The following is a 13,598-nucleotide window of genomic DNA, read 5'->3' as shown; positions in this document are numbered from 1 at the left end:
ATTTACGCAAAAACCTGTATAGAATGTTTATATAGGCTTTATTCATATCCATAAAAAACTAGAAACAACCTAAATTCCCTCAAGTAGGAAGTGGACAAACAAAGTACAAGACATCTATGCATTTGAAATATGATACAGTTTGGCTGTGTCCCCACCCAAATCTCACCTTGAATTTTAATAATCCCCATTATTACAAGGGCAGAGCCAGGTGCAGATAATTGCATCATGGGGGTGGTTGTCCCCAGACTGTTCTCTTGGCAGTGAATAAGTCTCACGAGATCCTAAGGATTCTATAAATGGGAGTTCCCCTGTACGAGCTCTCTTACCTGCCACTGTGTAAGACGTGACTTTGCTCATCATTCACCTTCTACCATGATTGTGAAGCCTGCTTAGCCATGTGGAACTGTGAGTCAATTAAATCTCTTTCCTTTGTAAATTATCCAGTCTTAAGTATGTCTTTATTAGCAGCATGAGAACAGACTAATACACAATACTGTGAATAATGAAAAGAAACAAACTATTAATGCACACAACACGGGTGAATCTCAAATGCATTATGCTAATTGTAAAAAGCCAGATCTGAAAAGTTACTTGTGTATCATAACCTTTACATGACATTCTCGCAAAAACAGAACCACAGAGACAGAAGACACATCTATGGTCAAGGGAATGGAGACGAGTTGATAACAGAAGGAGCCAGGGTTAATTTTGGGGGGTGATGAAGTTATTTTTTATCTTGATTGTAACAGTAGTTATAAAACTGTATGTGCTTGTCAAAATTCACAGAACTGTAAAAAGATGAATTTTACTGTATGTAAATTATATCATAATTTCAAAAATAAAAAGGAAGCATGAGTGATTGAATAAGCTAAAATGATAAAATCCAAAATAAAAATGTTTCTAGTTAAAATCAGTTGACAAAAATGAGAAAGAAAGAGAGAGAGAGAGAGGGAGAGGAAGAAAGAAAGGGAGAAAGAGAGGGAGGGAGGGAGGAAGAAAGAAGGAATGGAGGAAGGAAGGAAGGAAGGAAAGAAGGAAGGAAGGAAAGAAGGAAAAGGAAAGGAAGGAGGGAGGGAAGGAAAGGGGAAGGAAGGAGGGAAGGAAGGAGGGAAGGAAGGAAGAAAGAAAGGAAAGGAAAGGAAGGGAAAGGGAAAGAGAAAGGGAAGAAAAGAAGAGAAAAGAAGGAAGAAAAGAAAAGAAAAGGAAAAAATTACCTTGGTCCAAAACTTGGCCAGACCTCTAGACTATGTAAGAACCATTCCTCTATGAAGCCTCAGGGACTTGGTGTTGTTTTAAATCTCTAATGTCTATGGTATAACTGATGTATTTACTGTGTGATGAGCACTTACCTTTGTAAACGTGCTTTCCAACCAGTGAGGTCATGTTTTGTTCAGCTGCTGCTTGTCCTGGGACCACCATTCATGTGCTCTGACCTGGTAACAGTAGTATATACTGGGCACCACATGGTTACTTACCTCAGTCTACCTGATACCCAGCCTTCCTGTGGGGTGTGCCACAGCAATTTAATTCAGTCCAGGTCAGCCTGTTAATCTGGGCAAAGGTAGTATGGGGTGAGATTTGGACCAATATTCCCCGACATGTTACAGCCCATATCAGGAGGATCTAGACAAACCAAACTAAGGCCAGGCAAATATTAACGGCAAACATCTGGTCAGAGCGTCCCTTTGGTGACTGCAAAATCACCACCCAGGGAAATACTTCCCTCTCACTCTCCCTCTTTCTCTCTCTCTCAGTATGTGCGTGTTTGTAGTTCGTTTTATTTGCTACCATATTTAGTACAAATTTATTCAACTGTATTGGGCCCTGGGCTGAGATCTCATTTGAATGGGAATCTGCAGAGTTACATAAACAGTGACCACAAACAAGAGAAGGATCATCCTGAGTGGCTTATCTGACCTTTGAAAATCATTTCATGCGGAGATAATGGCAGCACCAGAAGAACAAATGCTGAGCTCTTCAAGCCAAAGATTTGAAAGGCAATACTCATGTTTAGGTGCATCAATACCCATCTCCATCTTCGGAACTCATCCTTCAATGTGCAGCTCAAGTACCACCTCCTCCCTGAACAGTGACTCTCACCTTGGGTGGGTGAGCCCTCCCTCCACTGACATCGTCCAGTGCTTTGCTCAAACCTGGTTGAATCAATAAATGGGGAAGATGGCCCATACTTATTCTCCAACCATTTAGTATTTTATAGATTTCTATTCACATTGAACTTATCCATTTGAATGGTTTTACTTTTCCCAAATGAAATCTACTCTCAGTAATTTCTTACACTTTGTCATCATTGTCTATGGACAATTCTCAAAGATTAATTACTTTTAAAGCAGTGGCAGCATCACTAGAATAGGATACCTCCCAATGTTTGATGTATTTCATATGTTTAGTCTTCGTTAATGTCGTTCCTTCTTTCTGGAATTCCTTACCCCATTCTTTTTCCTATTACATTTTAACGAATAATTTAAGGTGGGACTTAAATCTCTGGTGATTTGCTCAGCATTTCTTACTTTCCTTTTCTTAGGATCGGAACTTACATAGCTTACTCATTTTTTTCCTCATGTCTTTATGAATACCGTCATTATTTGACAGAGGATCACATCGTGTTAGACCCGTTTATTTATGTGTCATTTAACTGTATTTCACGACAAGGACCATTTTTTTCACTCCTATGTATTCCCAATGCCTAGCAGATTGACAAGTACAGAGGATGCACACCATAAATATTTACTGAGCTGAGTACGCTGAGAGTGAGTACACCAAAAGGGAGTCTCTCTCTCTCCTCTCATATATGTGAGTGTATTTATATATATGTGTTTGTGTGTGCTTGTGTGTGTGCACACACATACATACAGAGACATGTAGTTTTGGGTATGTGTTTGAAAACATGTCACTCAATTTTGCATTTATGCCTAAAATAATAGAGCAATATTTACTGTGAATGTATCTCATATGTTTATTTTCCAATTTGACTATTACTCCTAGGGTATTCATTTTAAGCATAAGATTAAAGCTTCTATGCAAAGATAACTTGGGAAGACCTAGAGGATGTACATTTTTTTATACTAATTGTCTGAAACAGCTTTTCTTTTAGACCTCTTCTAGAAAAATAATTAGGAGTGTATTCACTCACTCAAGACTATCTCTAAAATAAAGAAGATATTTGAGAAGTTGCAAAGAACTTCTAAATATAAAAATAAAATGGGTTGATATATCGGAAACTAAGTTTGGTCAAACTGAAAAACAATCGTAGTTTTCTATGCATGTGAGTGATCTAGAGATTGTTTAATTTCTATTTTTTAAAATAACTTTACTTATCTTTGATGGTGAGCCTGTATTAACTGTGCAGTAATAAACTTTCAGATTATGTTTATGCAATGTAATACAAACAGCTATATTAGCAGAATCTACATACAGAGTTTTTGTGATAAAAATAACAGCTAACGACAATGATTAGATAAGGTACATAGCAAATGACATTGTGTTGACCATGTCCTGAACCTTAAAGCTGAATGTATCAGCCCAGTTTCTCTGTTCCCTAAGATGATAATAATATCATTGACATTAATAATAATATACCCAAACACTTAATGTCTAATAGATGATTTTCTGAATGTTTATATATATCACCTAACTTAATTTAACCCTGCCATTATCTAAGAAGTTTGTGCTATTATTATTTCCATTTTGGAGGAGGAAACAGAGGCCTTGAGAGGTGAGATAAATTGCCCAAGGCTGAAGAGTTCCTAAGTGTCAGAGCTCCAACTTCAACTTTTCTCTGAAAATAATTATGTTATTTTAATTGCTTTTTGGTATTCTCTGTTGTCATTGGAATTGTGGGGAATTAAACAAATCCCATCTTCTTTTCTGGAAGAAAGAGAATATCTTTTCTGAAACCAAAGATTATTCTCCATGCATAATAACTACAACTTCTTCAGATGATATAGAAATTTAATCTTTTTTGGTCTTATCCTTTCAACATTGAGGTTTTTCTTCACAAATAAATATGTTGTAAACACTAATGTTCCAGCCAAGAAGTATCTAGAGTAGACATAGTTCTTGCTTTCAGAGTCTTAAAGATTTTCTAGAGTACTTATCAAACTGTAAGAAAACAGAACATTTTGTAGAGCCCCTCCATTTATTTCTATAGCACCCATTCTTACTTCCCCTTTATTCTCTGTGACTTTCTCTCACTCAGAGCAAAAGTCTGCGAAGTCCTGCATGATCTCCGCTCCCCACTGGGTCTCTGATTTAGTTTTTGCCTACCTTCTTCCATGCTCTTCTTCCAGATATCTACATGACTTTCTTCCTTATCTCCTTAGATCTCTTCTCAAATGTCTTCTTATCCATGAGCTTCATCTAATTATATTAAACATCGCAAAATCACAACCAAATGAGCTCTTCTTCTTTCCTATACTTTATCTGTAGCATTTACCAGTGCCTAATATTTATTGTAGTCATTTTATTTATTTTGTCTATGGTATGTTCTATCCCATTAGAATATAGGCTCCCTGAGGATAGCAATTTTTGTTTGTTTAGTGGGCTACTATATCTCTAGGGCCTAGAAAATGAGACGCCAGGGCTCTTGCACAGGGAACAAACTTAGTAAATATTTCTTAAATGAATGTTGCATAAAACCATCACTGTATGAAAATACTTTTATCTGTAAGTTCAGAGTTACTCAGGGCTAACCAGTATGTGGATCAATACTAGTAACTACCCTGTGACTAATTGGAATTTCTTATTTACTTTAGAGATTGTGTTTACTTTGGAACCATTAGGAAAATATTGGTTTGCCTGTGCATTGGTAAATTATTTTCACAATTTGACTTTGACCAAGAAATTTACTCAAAATTGGTTGCAGACCTAAATGTAAAACTCAAAACTATAAAGTCCTAAAAATTAACAGAAAAGAAAATTTAGATGACTTTGGGTTTAGTGTTAACTTTTTAGATATAACACCAAAGGCACTATCCATTAAATAAATAATTGATAAGCTGAACTTCATTAAATTTAAAAATGTCTCACGCCTGTAATCCCAGCACTTTGGGAGGCTGAGGCAGGCAGATCACTTGAGGTCAGGAATTCGAGACCAGCCTGGCCAACGTGGTGAAACCTCACCTCCACTAAAAACATAAAAATTAGCAGGGCATGGTGGCAGGCACCAATAATCCCAGCTACTTGGGAGGCTGAGGTAGGAGAATCACTTGAATCTGGGAGGCAGAGATTGCAGTGAGCCACTGCACTCCAGCCTGGGTGACAGAGTGAGACTCCATCTCAAGAAACAAAAACAAACAAACAAAAAATTAAAAATGTCTGCTCAGTGAAAGACACTTTCAAGAGAAGAAATAGACAAGCCAACAAACACCTCTCCAAAGAAGATACACAGGTGGCAAACAGGCATTTAAAAAGGTGTTTCCCATCGTATGTCATTAGCGAAATGCAAATTAAAATGACAATGAGATACCATGACATACCTATTAAAATGGCTGAAATCCAGAATGCCAACAACATCAAATGCTAATCAGAATGCAAACAAACAAGAACTTCATTCAGCATTGCTAGGAATGCAAAAGGGCACGATTATATGAAAGACAATTTGACAGTTTCTTACCAAGCTAACCACACTCTTACCATATAAGCCAGCAATCATGCTCCTTGGTATTGACGAATGAGTTCAACTGTTTTGTCCATGCAAAACATTGTACATAATATTTATGGCAATTCTATTTATAATTGCTAAAACCTGAAAACCACTAAAGTGTCCTTCAGTAGGTGAATAGACAAATACACATCCATTGTGTATCATTATGATACATCCAGGCAGTGGAATATTATTCAACACTAGAAAGAAATGCACTATCAAATTATGAAGACATGGGGGAAAATTAAATGCTTAGTATTAAGTGAAAAAAGCCAACCAAAATGGCTACAAACTATATGATTAAGTACATACATGTGGCTTCACCATGATTCTTGGCTTTCTCACAACATAGTCACTTTATAGAAGTTAAATTTTTTACACGGTAAGTCAGGTCTTCAAATATGGGTGTTTCAGTGAACAGGAGAGAAGCTGCATCACGTTTTATAAACCAAACCGAGACGTCATAAAAAGTCATTTCTGTGATACTCTAATTACAAATTCATCTACATTTATAAGGAGGGTAATCTGACTCCATCTATTAATGAATGAAGTCAATGTCAGTCACCTTGTAGAAGAATACAGGAGGAGAATGTAGTTGCAACCATCTTTGAAGAATACAATCTGCCACAAAACTTATGTGAACCTGTATATATAGTTACTTTGATATCTTAAATTGAAATAAATATGAAGTTATCTTATCTCCAGGATGTTATACTTTATCACATTTTGATAATTATTTAGAAACAACATGCTTAGGATGTAGCTAATTCAGCACTTTGAGGAAAATTTATAGCATTGAGTGTTCACATAAAACAGAAACAATAGTATATTCTTAAATAATTATGTGTCTTCCACATTAGACATTTTTTGAAATTAAAAAAAAGCAAATTAAGCCCAAACCAAGCAAGGAAGCAAACATTATAAAGGTCAGAGCAGAAATCAATAAGACTAAAACCAGCAAAATAATAGAGAAAAATCAATGAAACAAAAACCTACTCATTTAAAATATTAATAAAGCTGTTAAACCTTTAGTCTACTGATGAAGCAAACAAAAAGAGAATATGCAATTTACCAGTGTCAGGAATTAAAGAATGAACATAACCATAGATCCCGTGGATGTTAAAGGATGATAAGACAATTTTATGCAAAACTTTAAGGTAACACAGATTTAAGAGACAAATTCCTTGAAAGATACAAACTATCAAATCTCACTCACAATGAAATAGAAAACCTAAATAATCTCATGTCTAATAAGAATTTGAAGTCACATTTTAAAAGCTTCTTACAAGGAAATCTCCAGGACTGAATGGCTTTACCGGCAAATGTTTAAGAAAGAACTAATATTAATTGTACACATACTTTTCCAATATATAGAAATATATATAACACATATATGTATATATACATATACATATCTATATATACTTGGAAGGCTGAGGTGGGTGGATCACGAGGTCAGGAGATCGAGACCATCCTGGCTGACACAGTGAAACCCTGTCTCAACTAAAAATACAAAAAATTAGCTGGGCGTAGTGGCGGGTACCTGTAATCCCAGCTACTCGGGAGGCTGAGGCAGGAGAATGGTGTGAACCCGGGAGGCGGAGTTTGCAGTGAGCCAAGACTGCGCCACTGCACTCCAGCCTGGGTGGCAGAGCGAGACTCCACCTCAAAAAAAAAAAAAAAAAAAATATATATATATATATATAGTGTGTATATATATATATATAGTGTGTGTGTATATATATAGTGTATATATATATATGATATGCCATTATTATCTTAGTACCAAAAGCAGTAAAGATGAACTTCCTCAGGATTTGCCTTTGACAAGAGGCATCTGAATGGAATCATACAGTATATAGCCTTAAATTTCTGTGTTCTTTTGTTTAACATTTTCTTTGAGATTTCTCCATATTGTTGCATGTGTCTGTAGTTTGCTTCATTCTATTGCTAAGTTGTATTCCGTTTTATAGGTAAACCATAATTTGTTTATCTACTCACCAGATGATGGATATTTAAATTCCAGGATTGATACAAATGACCATTTAAAATATGTTTAAGTCCTTATTAAGATATATGACTAATAGAAAAGAGATGCTGATGTACAATGCAGCCTGCTTGCAATCTGTAATCTGTACGCTATATTCAAAAGAGGTAAAATTACAATAAAGACAGGGTGAGGATAGAAAACTACCTATTAGGTACTATGCTGATTACCTGGGTAACAAAATAATCTGTACTCCAGCTCCCTGACACATGAAATTTACCTGTATAAAAAACCTGCACATGTACCCCTGAACCTAAAATAAAAGTTAAATAAAAGGATACTCTAATAGTTTATACTATAATGAGCAGAAGCCAGACAAACGAAGCTTTTGGGGGCATGCTATTTCTGCTGAGTATTTTCAAGGTGATTGACATTCCTATAAGGGTATATAACAAATAGCCTTAGACGGTAAATTATTTATATCACTGCAAAGTCATTTTCAAGCTCAGATGTTTAAGTGCCTCATCTGCTGTCCCTCTTCCCCAAGTCACCTGCAAGTCATCAGAGAGTCAGCTGATCTTCTCAGGGTGGCTCCGTGTTGTCTAATAACTATCCCTCTAGATCATCTCCCAGTTGAAATCCTTGAAAACTCCTTTAGTCCTTAATATAAAGTTAAAAGGTATCATGTAACTAGGATACCCATTACCTTTCCAGATTTACTCTCTATATGTTTCACTTACATCTTTAGTGCTCTGTTTCAGACAAATGATTTTGCTCATTTAAGAATATACTTTGACATTTTAAAATGTAAAACCATTGTCCATACGGTTTGCCCCACCTTGGAAGTCTTGACTTCCTCTGTGCCTGTTTGTCTGAATCTTACCTGTTCTTAATCTCAACACAAAATTATATTTCTAAACAATCTGTTCCTAACCTCAACCACCTGGGAATTATTTCTATTTATTCTTTTCTTATTCTGTATAATAATATTTCAATAATATATTTAGGCCATATGATACTGCAGAAAGTAATAGATTATTGTGGACATAGTGAAATTTTGTTGTTTGTTGATTTGTTTCTTAATTCTTTTCTTAGTTGTGAAATTCCCTACCACATAAACCTGTTCTGAAAGCAGAGTTGGCCTCCCTCTACAGAAGGTGAAAAGTCAAATACTCACTTTCCCAGACTCTGTTCTTGCAAGAGTGGTAGATCAGATGCAACCACCTAGGAATTTAAATCAAGACATAGCAAAGCAAAGAAGCCTGGGGAGGGGAGATTGTGTTCCTTCAGCAATGACATCAGCAGTGGCAACAGCAATATTCAGGTTCAAAAAACTACAGAGGCAACAATTTTAGCAATTGCCATTACTGTCTACAGTCACAGCTCTGCCCCAGAAAGCTCTGCCTCAGGTTCCCCTGCTCATGGTGACAGCTGCTCTCTTTTCACCTAACTGGTTTTGCAGAGCAGTTTTTTGTTTTTTGTTGTTGTTGGTTTTTTTTTTTTTTTTTTTTTTTTTGCTGTGATTCTCTCTGTCTGTCCTTCCTTTGATATTACCTATTTTATCCACATGTTTTTTGCCTTCTGATGTTTTGTTAACTACTCATCCATTCAATAAATCCCTTGTTCCGCTGAAATCAGCTTGCTGACAATGGAGAACTACTAATCCAGCACTTTCACATATATCACTACGTCCTTGCAACATTGCTTAGGTGGATATTAATATTCTCAGCTGCATATGAAGAAACTGAAGCTCAGAGAGGACATGTAACTTGTCTAAGTCACTCCTTTGGCATGTATTATTTATTAAACATTATAGCACATAAACATCGAGTTTATCCTTCAGTAAGAAGACAATATTCAGAGAAAGTCACAAAAATAGCAGGTTGTGTTGCATTTCGAAGGGAAATCAAATAATTAAATTAGAAAAGAGAAGTGACATTTCTAATCCAAAGCAGAATGAAGTTCAAGGCCAATAACTGATGATACATCTGACGTTCTTTATGTTTCCTAATGCAGATGTTATTTTGGGCTGGTGAACTTTCTATTTTCTCTGCTGTAAATGGTGGCAAGGTAGGAAGGAGAGGTGAGAAGAGGTGAACAGTAACTACATGGAGATTGCCATTATAACAGGTAGTGGGCACACAGCATTGACTCAGTGGCCAGTAAACAACAGCTCTCCATACACAAGATTTACTGAGGACCCACTCGTCTTATAACAGCACTGTGTAGCCCACATCTTAAGACCACATCATTTCATTATGACTTGTTAAAAAAAAAAACAACCCAAAAACCTTATGCACCAAAATTTGGAGATCACTTTAAAAAAATTTTTTAAAGCACGCACTTCTTCTCAAATAGTAGGAGGTAGCAGGATCTGACGAATATTTGGGAGCCACGTGCTTCTTTCATTTTATTAAAATCCTCATGGCAATGTCCAGTTCAGCATGTATGCCAGAATGCAAATGTTTTCCTGGCACTTTCTAAGAAATCCAGAAAGATCCAAATGAACATAAGAACTGGTGGGTGATAAGTGTGTCACAACCAGAATTATAGATTTTAGAGCTGGGAGGAAACAAAAGTTGCCTATTTTTAAAACATAAATTCCAACTGCTCAAAACCCTGTAGTTTCCAGGATTTAATTAGTGCTGTCTTTGAGGGCCTGTTAATGAGGTACAGAGACTTCTGGGTTAGGCTTTATTGGCATTCTAATAACATGTAGTACATATTGAAAGACTGTTTTGAGTGGGTCATTCCTTCTGATTTTTATGAAAGTGCAAATTCAATCAAAGGAGACAGTCAGCAATTATGGATGACCCCACGGAGGGCTCTTTCCAGCACGAGTCCCCAAAGGAAGTACATATTATGGGTAAGGGGCCCCTCCATTCATTCTGGTGTGCAGTTTCCTAGAGCTGAGGTGACAAAGTACCACAGACTTAGCTGCTTAAACAACAGGAATGCATCGTCTCACAGTTCTGCAGACCACAAGTTTGAGATCAAGGTGTCTGCGAGATTGGTTCCTTCCGAGGCTGTGAGGGAGAATCTGTTCCAGGAACCTCTCCTAGCTTCCAGGGGTTTGTGGATAATCTCTTCCGGTAGTTTGTGTCCCTCGTCATACAGAACTGTCACTCTAGTCTCTGCTTTCATCTTCGCCTGGTGCTCCCTCTGTGTGCATGTCTGTGCTCACAATCTTTCTTCATAAGAGTACCGATCATACTGGATTAAGGCTCTACCCTACTCTAGTATGACTTCATCTTAACTAATCAAATTTGCAGCAACTCTATTCCTAAAAATGATCCCAATCTGAGGTACAGGGGGCCAGGACTTTGACATGTAAGAGAGGGGTCACAATTCCACCCATAAAAATCCCCTCATTACAAACAAGTCAATCTCTGCTTATTTACCACTGGACATTTCAGTGTCTCCAACTTCACTTCCTTCTCTACACTCTCTTTCCGTTTCCTCTCTGCTTATGACAGTACAGAAAATTCATGACCCCTCTCAAGTAGATTTTTTTATACTGTTCTTTTGAAGCCTTCCTAGAAAACTACAGCCTAATATTAGTCTCTCCCTTTCCTGTCCACTCATTTCATTAATGGATTTAGCAGCTCTTGATCACTAGCCATTTTTGATTCTTTATCTCAAAAATTTGCTGAACTCTTCAGAGTGGCAAACACTATGTACTTAATTTGTTGTGCCTCATAATGTGTTCAGTAGGCTGTTGGATTCACAGTTCTGGAGCTCAGCAAAAATATGGCTGTCTCCCAGGCACATAGCAGGCCTTTGCTGTCTTGATTAAAGAGAAAAAACAGCAGAAGAGAAGAGAGGGAAAAGAAAAGAATAGAAAAAGAAACACACAAACTGTTTCTTAAGCTAAAGCTAAAGAAGTTGCTGGACATATGTTCTTTTGGAACATTTTGCATTTCAATTGAGAAAGTGGCTGCATTACAAATTAACATGGATATATTTAGCACAAAGAATATACTCCTGTACAAGAAGACTTTCATGACAATTGCAGCTATTAGACATTAAACTAGTTTGCAGGGCAGATGTGTTGCTACCTTTAGCCGTGCTAAAGTTGTTTGATTGCTAACTGACTTCGTGTAAAATGAACCTGAATTCTCCAAAAAAAAAATCTCTTCATAGTAAATAAGGCATCATGAGCCATTAAATTCTAGATAGTATTGTCACAAACTTCCAAGAGCAGCACCTGAAAAAATGTGTCACTATGATTTCAGCAGTTCCAGAGATCTTATCCCCTCTAAGCTTTCCTTTGTCTTTATTGGCCTTCTTTGCGAATGTGGAATTTAATAATTCTTTTTCCTTCTAGTACTGATTAGTTATGGAAAATGCTTTACTAAATGTTTTCTGTCTATAAAATAATTTCATTGACTTTACAAGAATATGAATTTCAAAGAGGATTATCCTTAGACAACCGGGATTTCTATGAGGGCAGCAACTTTGTCTCGCACACTTCAGCACTTAACACCTGGCACATAATAATAGTCCAATAATTTTCAAAAACATATGGAAATTTTGAAGAAATTAATGGATGGGAGAATTCTTAGTTCCAAGGATAGATGAACGAATGGAAGAATGAATGAATGGAAGAATACATGAATGAATCTATTAATCAATTTTCTAAGGAAAATACTGCTTAGATTTGAAAGTTCTATAGCAAAGGATACAAGTGTTCTATTTACATTTTATATGTAATTAAATTGGAGCCAAATATCCACCAGGAGAACCTCTAAAGGGTCCTAGTTAGAATAACTAAAACAAACGAATAAAAAAACCAAAAAAAAAACAAAGCTGGAGGTATCACACTACCTGACTTCAAAATATACTACAAATATATTGTAATGTAAATGCATAAAAATGGACACATAGACCAGGAACAGAGTAGGCAACCTAGAAATAAATCTAAATATTTACAGCCAACTTATTTTTTAAAAAGGTATCAAGAACTTACATTAGGGAAAGGGCAGTCTCTTTAATAAGTGGTTCTGGGGAAAGTAGGTATCTATAGGCAGAAGAATAAAACTAGACCCGTAGCCCTCACCATACACAAAAATTAACTCAAAATGGATTATAGACTTAAATGTAAGACCCAAAACTATGGAACAACTAGAAGAAAACGTACGGGAAATGTTTCTGGATACTTGTCTGGGCAAAGATTTTATGGTTAAGACCACAAAAGCACAGTAACAAAAGCAAAAATAAACAAATGAGCCATATCAAACTAAAAAGCTTCTGCACAGCAAGGGAAAGATCAACAGAGTGAAATGACAACCGTCAATTAGAGAGTAATATCCAGAATATAAAAGGAACTTAAACAACAGCAATAAAACAAATAATGAGATTTTAAAATGGACAAGGAATCTGAATAGCAATTTCTCAAAAGAAGACATACAAATGGCCAAGAAATATATGAAAAAATATTCAACATCACCAATCATCACAGAAATGCAAATTAAAACCACAGTGGGACATCATCTTACCCAGTTAGAATGGCTATTCTCAAAAACACCAAGGGCTGGGGGGGCGGGTGGGGGAGAGAAAACAAGGAAAAAAGAACATGCTGGCAAAAATGAAGGGGGGAAAAAAAAAACAGTTGTCCCAAATTCTGGCATTCTGTGAAGTTACACTTTATATTGGAATTTTTTATCAAGAAAGAGAGTTAAGAAGAAAGGAAGGAAGAGATGGAAGGAAACAGGAAGGAAGGTGGAAAATGAGAGAAAGAAAAGAAAGAAATAAAAAAGAAGGAGGGAAGGAGGGAAGGAGAGAAGGAAGGAAGGAAGGAATGAAGGAAGGAAAAGAGAAAGAAACTAGGGAGGAAGGCACAGTGGGAGGTTTGGAAGTAAGAGGACAGTCAAGAACTCAAGCACTCAAGAACAATGCAATTATTGTATCAATATGAGTATATATTAGCTTAGCTTTTTTTTATATTTA

Source organism: Macaca thibetana, chromosome 13 (genome assembly GCF_024542745.1).
Source record: "Macaca thibetana thibetana isolate TM-01 chromosome 13, ASM2454274v1, whole genome shotgun sequence".
In the NCBI taxonomy this organism is placed as follows: domain Eukaryota; kingdom Metazoa; phylum Chordata; class Mammalia; order Primates; family Cercopithecidae; genus Macaca; species Macaca thibetana.
This window is presented reverse-complemented; position numbering follows the sequence as displayed.